This window comes from Triticum dicoccoides, chromosome 7B (genome assembly GCF_002162155.2).
Source record: "Triticum dicoccoides isolate Atlit2015 ecotype Zavitan chromosome 7B, WEW_v2.0, whole genome shotgun sequence".
Lineage (NCBI taxonomy): Eukaryota > Viridiplantae > Streptophyta > Magnoliopsida > Poales > Poaceae > Triticum > Triticum dicoccoides.
The window spans coordinates 551,746,508-551,761,970 of NC_041393.1; positions in this window are offsets into that span (position 1 = coordinate 551,746,508).

Consider the following 15,463-nt stretch of genomic DNA (forward strand, 5'->3'; position numbering starts at 1 on the left):
TTCCCACACTGCATGGGTAAGTTGAATGGTTAATCTGGTAAGATGGTGCGTCCTTGATATGTTATATGAGGACGTGTAGTCAGACTAGTTGTAGCCAAACACATCACACTGGCTTTTACTGTATATTTCATGCGATTACTTTTGACATATCGAGATCTAAGCAATCTACAATAGGATGAAAAGACTGGCATCCTTCACATTATTGGTGAACTCAGTTCATAGAAACAAGCAATTCAACCATTCTGTGGGTAAATCAAAAGCGCCACTGGAATATTTTTCACTATCCAATCATACACGCAAAAAGGGGCGACGCCACCATAGGGGCTGGTATGGGCGGCCGCCTCAGGTGGATGGAAAGTGTGCACCTAGTTTGAGTCGTCCAGGTTGGCCCACGCTAGTTTTGTTCGTCCCAACGCACAAGCAGGCAATGTAAAAAAATGAAGAAAAATGTTTCAATTTGGATGGGCCAATAACATAAGTGCAAGGCAGGCCCTATAGCAGGCTCGCGGCCCCAACGAGCGCCTCCCATATCGATCGACAACAGGAAAAATCCCAATTCATTCATTCCAGCCTCCAGTTTGGTTCGCTCCTAACCTAGCCGCCGCTGGACAGACCGACACACCACTTCCTCGCGCCCTCGTTGGAGGGCGGTCGCCGGGCTTCAAGCGAACGGAAGGACAAGAAGATGAAGATCCAACCCAGGGTGTAGCCTGCGTGGGAGGCAGCGGCGGTAGCACAGGCATGGCATCAAGATTCCGCAAACAGACAGTCGCAACTTGCAAGAGTAGCATGCGCAACGAGCAGGTACATCACATCCCTGATTATATCTAATTCAACTCTTCAATTTCTGGCCAATAGTTAAACCTGACGGTGTTGTAAAACTGCTTGTATGTAGGGAATCTATGAGAAAATGAAACCAATTTCTACTTATTTTCTAACTCCCCCAATCAATACTGAACTGACTGAATCTGATGTATCTAATCAAGTTTCCGGTGCAAACATACAAGCTCATGTTGTTCTTGAACCTGAAGTGTCTAATGAACAGACTGCTAATGAAGGATTTGATGCAAACATTTTACATGCTCCTGGTGATAAACATATAGTGTCTAATGAGGGATCTAATGCAAGTATTTTGCAAGCTCATTGAAGGATTTAGTGTCTAATGATGATCTACTATGTTGAGAGAGACAGAGATTTGCAGGCATTGAAGACAAGCAAATTATAGTGCATTTTCATAGCTTGAGGAAACGTCGAGGCCATCTACCAGAAAATCTCCGTATCATGACAACATAGCATAAATACTTTTCTAATCTGTTGTTTGAAACTATTGGCATACTTGTGCAGGATAGATATATTGATATGCAATTTGCGCACTGGTTATACATGCAATTACACTTCAATATTTTCAGCCAGAGAACGAATAATTCAAGCAGGTACAGACCATGTTTGTAGTCCTTGTACACCATGTTGCATTTTGTGTTTTTGGTGCTTGCATCATTTAGTGTTTATAATCTGAACTACTTTGGATCATTAGCTGGTTTTCAAAGTGCATGTAGCTTCACATTTCTCAAGTTATGTTGATTTCCGGAGTGCAAGTGCCTTCGTATTTTTTAAGTTAAATGTTCGCCCCTGGTAACTTGAATTCGTGGATCAGCCACTTCACACAAATCATACATGAATTCTAGTACGAATTAAATGAAATGCAGGGACTTACGCTAGCTCATTGTACAGGCTCACTGCAGCTCTGCTTGCGCTTGGGATGTTCCATGTACAAGTCCATGTTACCACTTCCTTGGATGTGCAGGCCTTGTGCTCCTTGCATCCCCCTCTGCATTTTTGACACGGCGAATGGTTGATCAAATAAGAGGAATCGACCTTGATGTTGTACCGGAGGACAGATACTTACAAGGTTATATGGGTGTGTAGGATGTGTACCAGATCCCGTAGCGCCGTCATGCTTCACTAAAAAATGGATTTGCTTGTTTCAGATGATATCTCCAGAAGAAATAAGAGTTAAAGTCAGAGTTGCATAGGCGTGTAAGCTAAGAGAGCAGTGAAAGGATATCCAAACATCGTCAAAATAGTGCACAAGGGAGTGATGTGTGGATACCTAGTTCGGGCCGGCGTTTGGGCATGCTCGCCTAGCTAGAGTGCGGGTCACTTCAGATCTGTTGAGGGTGATGCGCTGGCGTTGGCTGGCCGCACACGGATGCAGATCTTGAGTGGCAGCGGAGCGCTACGATGCAGTGGATGAGACCATTGGTGAAGCCCGAACGGCCTCGGGGGCGGAGGTGCGACGGTGTGCTCGGTGAAGTAGCCCCGGTGAGTTGGGAGACTGTAACGCCCCGGATACAACTTTCCACATTCGTAACTTCAACTCTTGCCTTTTCCGGAGATGCGATATGATATTTCCTTCGTGGTTGGGTTTTGTCTTTTGTTTTGCGTTTTGTTCATGTCATGCTTTTCATCATCGCATCATTTGCATTGCATCGGCACTCGTTGCCATCATTGTTTTTTAACTTGCATCCGCTCGTAGTTGCCGCGTCCCCCCTTGCTTTTGTTGACTGCCCCAAGACCAACCGTGTTTTTGTTTCCTTTTGGTCCGACCAGCTAACCTCCCTTGCCAGCTCGCAGCCCCCCTCGCGCGCGTGTCTGAAACTCCCCCGAACCCGACCCGGGCAGTCGTCACCGTTGGATCCGGATCATCCCCTAAAATCTATAAAATATCTCTGTTTTCTCATTTGGTTTCTCTAGCCTATTTTTCTTGACCACCCGATTACGATCGGAGGGACCGGATAGCCCTAGGCTAAACCACTTGCTATGTATATATGCAGATGAAACCCTAGGCCTGTCCCACCCATCCATCAAATCCTCCCCGCCGCCACTTCTCTCTTCCTTGGGATCGCTCCCGATCCAAAATCCACCAACCAGAGCCAAATCCAGATCCCCTCTCCGCCCGACCACCTCCCTCGTTTTCAGCATCGAGCCAACCACCTGCTCCTCCTCGATCCAGCCCGTAGCCCTCCACCTCTCGATCTCTCCCCGCCAACTAGTGCCTCCCCTGGATCCCATCATCTTCACGTGCCACGCCGGAGTTCCACCTCGCCGGAGCACAGGACCTCCTCTGCCGCCGGTGGGATGCCCTGCTGCTGCTCCTCCGTTTTCCCCTGCACCTCCAGTGCCTCACATCTCCCTCTCGACCTCCTAATGCAGCGCCATGGATGGCTGCAGCCCAAGCTCGCGTCCGACCTCTTGGATCCATCGTTGCTCCGTCTCAAGCCGCGTCCTCGCTGGGCCTCTCGCGCGCCCGAGCTCCACCTTGCGTGCCCGCCTCCTCGTCCTCGTGGCTGAAGCAGCCAAACAGGAGGCCTTCGCCTGAGCCTCCTTCGCTCTCCTCATTGACCCAGGGAGAGGAGATCCTCCCGAAGCCCCTTTTCGCCATCGTCGCTCGGCACCGTCGGTGAGTCGTCCACCAGGCCATGCCCCTACTCCCTTCCCTGTTCCCTTCGTTGAAGTCCCCTCTCTTCCATCACCTCTCATTCCCTCTCTCTGTTCTCCTTGTAGCGCTGCCGCCTCCTGCCTGTGCGTCGTGCGCGAGAACCGACAAGGCTCCAGCGCCATGGCCTTCCCCACTTCTGCCCGAGCGCCTCCAGGACCTCATCTGCCCCGCCGTGTCGCCGAATCCGGCCACCAGGACCCTCCAGCGCCGCCGCTTCCTTCCTCCTGCTGTTGCGCCCCTTCTTCCTCTGCTTCGAGGACGAGCCAGGCGCCCGCGTTGACTTCTCGTCGTGAGGCTCCTGCCAACCCCGTCCGCATCGCCAAGCCCAGCAGCCGCATCCAGCTCGCGCCGGCCCAGTGGCCACGCTGGTGAGCTGCCCCCCAGCGCCTGTTCCTGTTGGGCCAGACTGCAGATTCGGCCCGCATGCATTTTTTTTCCTAACCTGCGAATTTACTAATTATCCAGAGAATATCAGTTTTGCAGAAAAACCCTAGAATTCATGCATATATTAACTCCACAACCGTGCATCATATGTAAAAACATTATATATGAAAAATTCTTAGAATTTTGTGTAGATTAATAATATGCCACTTTCATCCATGTTTAAAATGCTTAAAATGATGTTTGTTTAAAATTTGCTTAAATGCCATGCTAAAATTATTTATTTCATAACTAAATAACCGTAGCTCGGTTTTAAATAAACTTTATATATAAATGGGGTGGAAAATGCATAGATTAACTTGGTGCACTTTATTTTCCTGTTTAACAACAATAAAATTGTGTTTAGGCAGAACAGTACCAAATTCAAATATTGCATATGGGGATTTTCCGGAATTGTTGTTTGTTGTTCCGGCCTCATTTAAACTTGCCTAGGTAGGTAGTTTAATTATACTTCACCTCTTGCCATGTTTAACAACATTTAACATTGCTTGGTAGCTTAAATGGGATTAAACTAAATCTGTCAATGTGGTGTTTTGTCAATATGCAACTCGTTGCATATTGAGCTCCACTTAACTTGTAGTATTGTTTGTTGCACTTTGCCATGCCATGCCTCATTAAAACGGACATGCATCATACTTGTTTGTGCATCATGCCATGTTTATGCTTGTGCATTTACCATGTTGTTTGTTTCTTTCCGGTGTTGCTTCCTAGTGCCGGTAGTGTTGCAATTGTGAGGATTCGTTCGACTACTCCCGTTCGTCTTCTTCATGGACTCGTTCTTCTTCCTAGCGGGATTTCAGGCAAGATGACTGTCACCTTGGATCTCATTACTATCATTGCTATGCTAGTTGCTTCGTTCTATCGCTATGCTGCGCTACCTATCATTTGCTCTTGAAGCCTCCCCAATTTGCCATGAACCTCTAACCTTTGTCACCCTTCCTAGCAAACCGTTGTTTGGCTATGTTACCGCTTTGCTCAGCCCCTCTTACAGCGTTGTTTGTTGCAGGTGAAGTTGAAGATTGCTCCTTACGCGGTCGGGTGATTTATGGGACCCCTCTGATAGTTCGCTTTGAATAAAACTCCTCCAGCAAGGCCCAACCTTGGTTTTACCATTTGCCTCACCTAGCCCTTTTTTCCCTTGGGTTTCCGGAGCCCGAGGGTCATCTTTATTTTACCCCCCGGGCCAGTGCTCCTCCGAGTGTTGGTCCAACCCGAGCGATGTCCGGCGCCCCCTGGGCAACCAGGGTCTATGCCAACCCGTCGTCTTGCTCATCCGGTGTGCCCTGAGAATGAGATATGTGCAGCTCCTATCGGGATTTGTCAGCACATCGGGTGGCTTTGCTGGTCTTGTTTTACCATTGTGGAAATGTCTTGTAAACCGGGATTCCGAGACTGATCGGGTCTTCCTGGGAGAAGGTATATCCTTCGTTGATCACGAGAGCTTATCATGGGCTAAGTTGGGACACCCCTGCAGGGTATAAACTTTCGAGAGCCGTGCCCGCGGTTATGTGGCAGATGGGAATTTGTTAATTTCCGGTTGTAGATAACTTGACACCAGATTTGAATTAAAACGCATCAACCGTGTGTGTAGCCGTGATGGTCTCTTCTCGGCGGAGTCCGGGAAGTGAACACGGTTTTTGGGTTATGTTTGACGTAGGTAGGAGTTCAGGATCACCTCTTGATCATTGCTAGCTTCACGACCGTTCCTTTGCTTCTCTTTTCGCTCCTATTTGCGTATGTTAGCCACCATATATGCTTAGTCGCTGCTGCAACCTCACCACTTTACCCCTTCCTTTCCCGTTAAGCTTTGCTAGTCTTGATACCCATGGTAATGGGATTGCTGAGTCCTCGTGGCTCACAGATTACTACAACAACAGTTGCAGGTACAGGTTATGCGATGATCTTGACGCGGGAGCGATGTTAACTTGTTTTGGAGTTCTTCTTCTGCTTCTTCGATCAGGGGATAGGTTCCAGGTCGGCAGCCTGGGCTAGCAGGGTGGATGTTGTTTGAGTTTCTGTTTGTGTTTCGTCCTTAGTCGGATGGTGATCTTATGTAAGATGATGTTGTATTCGTGTGGCATTGTATGCCTTTTGTATGTATCCCCATCTATTATGTAATGTTGATGTAATGATATCCACCTTGCAAAAGCGCCTTCAAGATGTCTATCCTTGGTGGGACCTTCGAGTTCCTTTAGGATAGGGCCGCATCTTGGGCGTGACAGAGACGACGTCGGTGAAGCACACCTGATGCGGTGGAACTTGGTGTCTGTGAGGCACGTCGGTTGCGGCGGCCGACGTTGTCGGGGGACCACCCGGTGCGGTGGACGAGGGCGTAGATGAGGTAGCTCCGGTGCGGTGGTGAAGCACGACCGTCGTCTTCGTCGTCGTCGTCTGGCACAGAGGTGGGGAACGGTGGGGAAAGAGACGAGACGAGGGGCGATTCGAGGGTTGGCGGCAAATTAGGGATTTGAGCAATTTGGGCGCAGAAGGGGACGGTGGAGAAGAGAGATTTTGCAGGGCTGGAATTGGGGCCGCCAGATATTTCAATCCAAAACGTGGAAGCGCAAACTTATATTGTCGTCGTCTTTTTTTGGGGGGGGAGGGGGTGAGTGGCTGGGTGCTACGCGTCCGCCCGACACACGCGACCACCCCGACAAGACTATGCTTCGGTGCCTTAAGGCACCTGACTTTGTGTCCATGACATGTGGGCCCAACAGGTGGCTGACCCACATGTCAGTGACCCAAAGGCAGTTGCCTTTAAGGCACCGAAGCAGCGTCGACCCCGACACGACCCTGGTCTACCTGGTGCGCCTACATATGAGAATGTAAACCAATCTTCTTTCATTTGCAAACGAATCTGTATGTATTACCATGCCCGTGTTTTCCTTGCAATAATTAGTCATTCGAAACGAGATACTCCATCCGTTCACTTTTGTAAGTTGTTTCAGACAACTTAAAACGAACTATTTTGCACACTGTCTGAAATGTCTTCAAGGTCTTATAAAAGTGAACAGAGGGAGTACTATTAATTAATTAATGAGGAGTTATTTGAAAAAAAATCGAAACAGTACCCACGCTAACATGGATTAGAGTGTGTGTCACATAATTAGTTATTTGAATTAGAGTGTGTGTCACGTAGTTAGTTATTTGAATTAGAGTGTGTGTCACATAGCGATCTCCAATTCTAACGTGGATTTCGCATTTCACTCTATCCACGCTACTTTTTAATACAAATTCATATGTATATGATGAACACCATGGTAGTGAGAAAACTTTTGGATGGATTCAAACATATGACCTACAAAATAGCACAACAAACTGAGTCAATGTCAACTTTTCGAAACTTAGTATGGCACGAATTTGAAATAATTACCCATATGCCTGGTCCTCGGTTCAAATCTTACAATGTACACCGAATTGAAACATCGATATTAAGTCTCGTACCATGTACATTCAAATGTTGTTTTTAGACCCCCCCCCCCCGCACAAACGCTACATACTTCCTGTATCGGTCAATCTTCCTCTCCTAACCACCTTAGGAAGCTATAGGTTTCCAACACACATTCATGCTTTCTCTCCATGTTTCGATCTCAAATCTCTCAACTACACAACCCCTTTTTCCACTCTGTTACCAAATGTATTTACCTCACACACCTGCCATTGCACCCCATGCCGAGCTCTCTCTCTCCCCCCCTCTCCCTCTCACCCTCTCGCGCTAAATACATGCATTTCCTATCTAGCCCCCAACCTCTCGTGCGCATGCACGCACGTTGTATATCTAGGTCACTCCCTCGAGACTGTCTCACTCTTTCTTCCGCATGGCGGGCCACACTCGCTCAATCTCACTCTCTTTATCTGAATCTCGTTTAACCTCATTTTCTTTCACACACAAATGATATATCTCCCTGTTCAGGCCTCGATCGACACACTCTATACTCTCTCATGCCGATTGTCTATCTAGGTCAGCCCATCCAAGCCGCCGCCACTCTTTCGACCTCATGGTGGGCCATGCTCACTCAATCTCTCTCTCTCTCTCTCTGTATGTCTCAATTGACCTCGCTCTTTCTCGGACAAAAACGATATATCACCATGTTTGAGCCCAATTCGAGCTATTCACATTGTATACTCTCTCACGCACATCGTCTATCTAGGTCACTCTCTCCAACCCGTCTCACTCTTTCTATCGCACGGAGACCCTATGTGATCGGTTGACCTTGCTTCCTCCCACGCACAAAATATATCTACACGTCTGTGACTGGATCAACTATCAAGCTCTATCTTACAGCCCTCACCCTTGCCAAAAAGCTCAATCGGACAATATCTCTCCAGAGCATATATATTTGTTCAATGAATGTCGGACCACACTCACTTTGTCTCTCTATCTAAATATCTCCCGATTGAACTTGCTTTGTCACACCGTATCTTCCACACGTTGAAGCTACTACCTCTCCATCCCTCGCAAAGCCGGAGCTATTTACATTGCGAGAGGCACTCCAACCGTGGATTAATTTGTGTAGGCATTTATTCCGGTCGGTTTAGATTAAATTTTCGTAGCATTCGGCCCACAACTACTCCAAACACCGTTGCAACCCACACAACTCCCCTAGTTGATTTCCCTCTGGCTCGGTCATCGCTCTCTCGCACGTCCTTTCCCGCCTTCAATGTCGCACCATGGTATTATTGAAAAACTATGTTGTTCTCTTTAATTATTATAAATAAGCTACAAAACTACACATTGATAGTCCACTTGGAATGTAACAAATTTCGACCCACAAATTAAAGTGCTACAAACTACACAATGAGGGTCCACATGTCATGAAACAAATTTGGACCCATATACAAATTAAAAAATAAAGGACGAGGATCGAACATGCGACCAGGCCTTCAAGCCGCACGTCAATAGGCAACATACTTAGAATAGAAATGTTTGTTGTACCCCCTTTGTTCACATAATGTTTTTATATTACCACAGCCTAATTAATGGATAACATGTAATATTATTTTTAGTACTATTCGCCTTCACTTACTGGTGGGTTCCATGTGTGCTCTCTCTCTCTCCTCCCCTTCTGCGTTTAGACGCACGGGCAAATAGGAAGAACTCGCGGGCGATGTTGCCGTTGACCATATCTGGACGCGTTCACATGTCACGGCACCAGTTTCACGTACTAGCAGCACTAGTCAGTGTGTACGTGCAATGCACGTTAATTTGGAAGTATATTAAGTGCATGCGGATATTAACTACTAGGATATTATTTGCGTGTTGTCATGTGATTAGCACTATTTTTGGCATGAAATTAACAGCACGCTAAACGTGTTGAGCGTTCGACATTGAAGCAGTCTAGGTCGTTGGATTACAAGGAATACATGTTGCTTGATGATGATTTATATTTAATTTGATACGGCTCTAGCAGAACATTCAATCGATCAAACCATACATTTCGTTCAGTCTGACTCGACTTCAAATTATACGATGATCGATATAACATAAACGGAAATGATAAACGTTCGGATTTTAAGCATGGCAATCCGAATGTTTTTCATGGAAAATTTAGATTACGCGGCGGCGGTGGGGGCATCTCGCGATGGGAAGCGGCTCCTCTGCCGTGCTCTGTGTGTCATCGGGCCACTGACCGACGGTGACGGCGGCGTCTTGCGCCATTGTTGGCGTACTCCTGGACGTTGGCCTAGCTTCAAGGAAGGCCAAAATGTTCTGGTCTTCGGAGCGAGTCAACTTGCGGGAGGAGGCGACTGGCGTTGGTGCATTGAAACGGTCGACGGCGGCCATCCATGCCGCTGAGGGGGCACTGGCACCCGCGCGAGGACAGGCGCTGTCAACAGCGCGGTGGAGACATTCGTGTGCACGGGCACCGGCACGGGCGCGCACGTCAGTGCACGCGCAGGCGCATGCGCTGGCAGGTGCACGGGCACCAGCACAGGCGTGCGTGTCAGTGCACGCGCAGGCGCATGCGCTGGCAGGTGCACGGGCGCATGAAAGTCGGCGGGGACCTCGTGGAACCCCGTGGGATCAAGCTCAGCGACAATGTGCGGCTCCCAGGCCATCAATGCCACGGGGATGGGCGCTGGCGCAGTCGGGGCGACGGGAGCCGGAACGGGAGCGGGTACAGGCGCGGCGTCTTCCCGCAAGGCCAGTTCAAGCTCTTCCCAAAGCGCCTTATGTTCTTGAGACTCCGGCTGGGTGTCTTCCTCAGGAAATTGGAACACTAAGGGCAGACCGTCGTGATGCGGCATGGCGTACGTTTAGGTCAGGCTAGTTGGAGGTAGACGACAGGAGAATCGGAGAGGAAGAGAGAGGATTGTAGCGATACCGGGTAGTGCGGGGTTGATTTTAAACTGCGGCGCCGGCGACATTAAAAGTGGGAGCAGTTGGGACGATGGTGGACGGCAGAGCCTGGTCAAAGGGCTCGCCTCCCGGTGAGCCTGCACAGCGGTCTGCTCGCACGCCTCCCTGACAGCCAGCGCAGCGGTCTGCCCGCACGCCTCCCGTTGACTCACAGGCTTGCTCGGACGGCACCTGCCGATGAGAAGCGGGGACTTGTGGCTGCACGTAAACACCCACGGTTTCAATAGTGAAAGCGTTCGCCTTAACGTGACAGGTCTTTGTTCCAAAATACCTTGGCTCTTCATTTGTGCAACTTGTCATAAGCAATTTGTCTCAAATTGAAGAAAAAACTTACGAAGTAATATTTGTGCCATATCACGTGACCATGCCTAGTTTCAAGAATTTACGCTCACTTTTGGATTTTCTGAAATTTAAGATCCAGGATTCAAAACAATATCATAACCTGTATCATGCAATAAATTTTCAAGCCGTACATCTGTCTTGTTGTATTTCTTAAGAAAGGATTTGGTCAAACATTTTGCTTAGTTAGACTTCAGACAAGTTATATATGCAGAGTAAAAGGATAATCCCTCCATACGAGTGCATTGCCTGATATATTAACTCAAGTACTAGGCACGAATGAACGGGCTGAATTATGTGCTCATCCTGGTGTAGTACAGTAGTAGTAGTAGTAGTAGTAGTAGTAGTAGTAGTAGTAGTAGTAGTAGTAGTAGTAGTAGTAGTAGTAGTAGTAGTAGTAGTAGGCAATGCAGTTGACGGGTGACCTTGACGAGTGGCGACCAAGGGAATTGAACCGTGCTCGGCACGGTAGGTAACATTGTCTGGTTACTAAAGCATCCATCCCTTGTTCATCGGTAGTCATTATGGACCAGGGACATGAGGGGAATTTCCTAGGGCTGGAATTTTGGCCGCCAGATATTTCGACTTCAAATGCTGAGGCTCGGCTGGTTGGGGTTGCCTAATGTGCGTACCACGCACGCCACCGAAGGACACGAGCCCAGTTTTTTTTAGGATCAACATGAGCCAAGGTCTGGCTAGTACACCGTTGGGTCCTACCATTCGAGAATACGAAAGGAACCTTTTAAATTGCCGAACGAATCTATATGTATTACAATACCTGTATTTTCCTTGCAAATACTAATCTCAACGTGGTAATTGATTTATGACGAGTTGTTGAATTAGAGTGAGTTTGTGATATAGTGATCTCAACGTGGATTTCACATTTCATAGTATCCCTAGTGAGTTTTCCAATGCAAATTCAAATTTAGAAGATGAACAATATGGAGGTGAGAAAACTTTGTATGTATCAAGCATATGACCACACACACACACACATAGAGAGACACACACGAACACAACAACAATCCAATAAGTATAGTGCATCTATTTTTCCAAACTATACATGTATGACATGAATTCAAAAATACTCCTTCTATTCCTAAATATTAGTCTTTTAGAGAGTTCAACAAGTGACTACATACGGAGCAAAATGAGTGAATCTAGACACTAAAATATGTCTATATACATCCATATGTGCCAGTCCATTTGAAGCCTCTAAAAAGACTAATATTTAGGAACGAAGGGAGTAAAATGTAAGACATCCATGGTTCTCAGTTTAATATTTAAAATGGACATGAAACTGAAACATGAATATTAAGTCTAGTACTACAGTACATGCAAATGTTGTGTTTAGGGGGAGCTATGATTGTCGGGGGTCAACCCCTCGACCTTAGATAAAATTATGGAGCTCTATTTAGGGTTGTTTAGATTATATTTGTCCCCACCCTCCCAGCCACTGATTGGTTGTGCACCCCCACCCCTCCTCCCCGGGAGAATATCATGTGCCCCCATACCTTAGATGATATATGCCGATACGAGTTGCTTGGAGCTTGTAGATCTGAGATATAGCAGCTCACATGATGTGTCTTAATATTTTTGCAGGAAACCTTGATGAGTTTGAGAATTGCACACAATTTGTACAAAACTACTTAGATTCCCTTTGATCCCATATCCAACAACGTCGAAGCTCGTATCACCGTAGCATCTAAGATGAAGGAGGACATCATATTCTCCTGTATGTAAGAATATCATGTGCTACTACACCTTAGATGCTTTGGTGATACAAGCTCTTCGGAGGCATTGGATTTGTAACCCAACACCTCCTCGGTGGTTCGAATGGTTTTTTGCAGAAAAGCCCCAAAAGAGTTCGGCCACTGCTTACAAGCACAAAGACTGCTCAGATGCCATTGGATCTCAGATCAAACAACCTCCAATCTCATATCACCGTAGCATCCAAGCTGCAATAGCACCTTATGTTTTCTCGCACCCGAGAGTATGAGGTGCTCCCGCACCGTAGATTCTATGGTGATACGAGTTCACTAAGATCTAACGGCCCACAGTAGGAGGTTTGAATGTTTTGCAATATACGGCTGATAGAGTTTGGAAAATGCGCAGAAAGTACAAGTACTACGCATGTGCCATCTTATCACTGATCATACGACCTAGATGCTCATATCACCGTAGCGGGTAATTAAGCTATGGGGCGCACCTAATATGAGCACCGGGGAGCCGTTGGATCGAAGATGCAGCGGCACACACGAGGCCTGAATGTTTTATTTGCAAAAAAACCTTGGGATAGTTTGGAAATTGCGCATAATTACAAAGACTACTCCCAAGCCATTGGATCTCATTTCCAATGGTGTAAAAACTCGTATCACCATAGTATCTAAGCTGCGGGGTGGATGTGATATTCTATGCCGCTGTCATTTTTGTTCGTAAACTTCGAAAATACATGTAACTCGTGCCGTTACTTGTCTAACCGCGCGAAGTGTTTGTTCGAAAAAACCATCCTACACTAAAATATCGGAACAACACACGGGGGTCCCACATGTCATTAATCAAATTTGGACCTAAAACTAACAAATCTGAAACATGAGGTTCGAACTGGCAACCTGGACTACAAAGTGTAAGTCGATAGCCTGACAAAACGAACGGTTGTTGGCTTTGTCCCATAACTTGATTTTATACAGTACTTGCATTGAGTAGAGTAGAGGGAGTGCCTCGTCAGCACGTGCATGACCGTTGTCTCACTTACTGGTGGGTCCCAGGTCTGTGATCTCAATCTCTCTTCTCTCCATCATCTAACCTTTGCATGGGCACACACGAGAAGCGGCGCTAGCTTGCCGTGGTGTTATTACGTCTAAAAAAAGCTTGAAAAATAGAAGAATCGCCTAGAACAAGAGACATTGTGGCTGGTCGAGACAGAGCTAACCACATCTATCCTCCGTGTCACATTTGCATGATGAAGCTGTGTGGCTAGTGGGGTGTTTTCAACCGACTGGCTGGGTCCCGAGGTCGAACCATAGGTACTACGTCTGATACAGTATAATTTTACACGCACATTTTTCCTCCCTGTCGAGACGTGGCACACCCTACCGCGCGGTTTCGGGGTCCTCCCGGGTGGTGCACGCATATATTCTTACTGACGTGGGACGCCCTACCGCGTGTTTTCTGGGTCCTCCTCGGTCGTAGCACCGAAGCAAGTAAATGAGTCGTCAAATCACGAAAGACCACCTTTCCCGCCGAGTACATCAGTGAAGCATGGTGGCTAGCTAGTTGGGCTAGTTCGACCGATTAGCTAGGCCGCCGCCACATTTGTTTTTTCACCCCTTTTTTTATCTACTTGCCGGCAGGTAAATTTAAATATCCACTGCGGCGTTGCTCTGGTGTTTGGGTGTGGCAGGATTTTTAATTTTTTGATTGACGGGAGTAGGCGCGGCAGGATTTTTAATTTTTTGATTAACGGGAGCTAGCGCGACAGCAATTAGTCACGATGACTCCACCTGTAAAAACCCACTGCTCCCTGATGTGAGAAGTCGTCGACTGGTGTTTTGCCGTGGTGAAAACCAAAAGATTCCCCGCTCCCTCTGCCTTCCCGTAGATTGCATTGCCTTTCAGCCGTTTCGCCCCCTTTGCTTCCTCTCCCCATTGCTTCTACCTGGTGCCATGGCGGCACAGCAGATCACAGAGTCCGAGGTTAGGCGCCTAACACAGGAGCTCCATGTCAAGGATGGGGAGCTCAGGGACAAGGACGTGGAGCTCCATGAGCTCAAGGAGGAGAGGAGTGCCATGCACCTCCGCTATGTGCGGGAGTTCACGGAGCTTCAAAAGCGGCAGGCGTCCACCACAAAGATGCTCGAGGCGTTGGTGGTGTTGCTGCAGAAAGTGGGAGATACGATAGGCCGTCAGGGGAGCCGGCTGGAGCGCGAGCGGGCCAATCGTGACGAGGTCCAGGATCGCCTCAGCCACTTGGTGGACCAAGTTGCCACACACATGTTGCGGCTGTGCGATGCCTACCGTCGTGCCAGCGCGACGATGCAGGCCGTCGGGCTAAACCCGTTCGAGCACCCAGTCTACTTCATGAGCTGCGGCTTCCTGACCTGGTCTCCTTCTTCACCTATATCTCCGAGGACCTGAGCCGTCTCCGTGCGATGGTGGGGGCTGAGCTGGACAAGGAGGGGTTGCGGGCTGCCGTAGCCGTTGCCGGGCTAATCCTTTCAGGGCTCCGTCACCGGAATCCATTCGTGCCATTGGACGCCGTCTTTGACGATCTGGCTCCCGTCGACCGGGAGCGGGCTTTGCGGGCGGTTGCACCCTGCATCACCAACATTGTGCGCTCTCGAGAAGCAGAGGGATTTCGGTGGTGTTTAGGCGCCCTCTGCAAGGGCATGTCCATGTCTCGGCGCAACATGACCGTTGGATCAAACTCAGACGGTGCAGATCAGTCACTGTAGCACAAAGCGTGTGGGTGTGTTTGGTTGCATTCTCATCTCAATATAGTTGTTTCCTCTTCGTGTATTTTTGTCAACCTACTAGTGTGGACTCATGCACCCTTCATGCACTCTGCCAAACACCCAAAAGTGGGTCGAGAAGGGAACTTTTGCTCCATCCCGTGCACCTTTCATACACCCTGCCTAACACTATTCGTGCTTCATATGGTTCATTTTTCATGGAGTACTATAGCACCGTACTCTCCGTGCACTGTGGACCTATTTCTGTTAACATTGATCTCACCGTTCATTCTCGACCGGACAGTCGAAAAAGCGGTACTATGTTACATATAGGAGTAGTTGACATGCGCACAACAGCATTTGTTATCGTCA